The 395-nt window shown below is 35.7% G+C and overlaps 1 non-coding gene across 1 annotated transcript; it reads right to left on the bottom strand.

Moving 5' to 3' along the window:
* TRNAK-UUU (transfer RNA lysine (anticodon UUU)) lies at nucleotides 1-73 on the bottom strand. Its single transcript has one exon. It is a non-coding gene; the product is annotated as a tRNA-Lys (tRNA).
* Between the last annotated feature and the right edge of the window lie 322 nt (nucleotides 74-395).

Below are 395 nucleotides of genomic sequence, written 5' to 3'. Positions count from 1 at the left end.
TGCCTGGACAGGGACTTGAACCCTGGACCCTCAGATTAAAAGTCTGATGCTCTACCAGCTGAGCTACCCAGGCTGTTAAGATACATTGTAGATGAAGTCAAGATGATGACACTGAAAGAATGGTCAGAGATATACCAGAAGAATGCAGACAAAAAAGGGAGCGAGGAAGGCATTTATTAACATGTGAAAAGAACTCAAGACACACACAAAATTGAATAAAGCAAAGATGAATATTTTTAATGATAAAAGGTACAACTCACAAAGAAGATAGACATCAGAAACTGTTAGACACCTAACAACAAAGAAACAAATATACCTAAAGCAAAAATCAGAAGAAATATAAGGGAAAAGAAAAAGTTATAATCATAGTGAGACATATGAACATTTCTCTGAGA

Source organism: Dama dama, chromosome 12 (assembly GCF_033118175.1).
Source record: "Dama dama isolate Ldn47 chromosome 12, ASM3311817v1, whole genome shotgun sequence".
Classification (NCBI taxonomy): Eukaryota; Metazoa; Chordata; class Mammalia; order Artiodactyla; family Cervidae; genus Dama; species Dama dama.
This window is presented reverse-complemented; position numbering and strand designations above follow the sequence as displayed.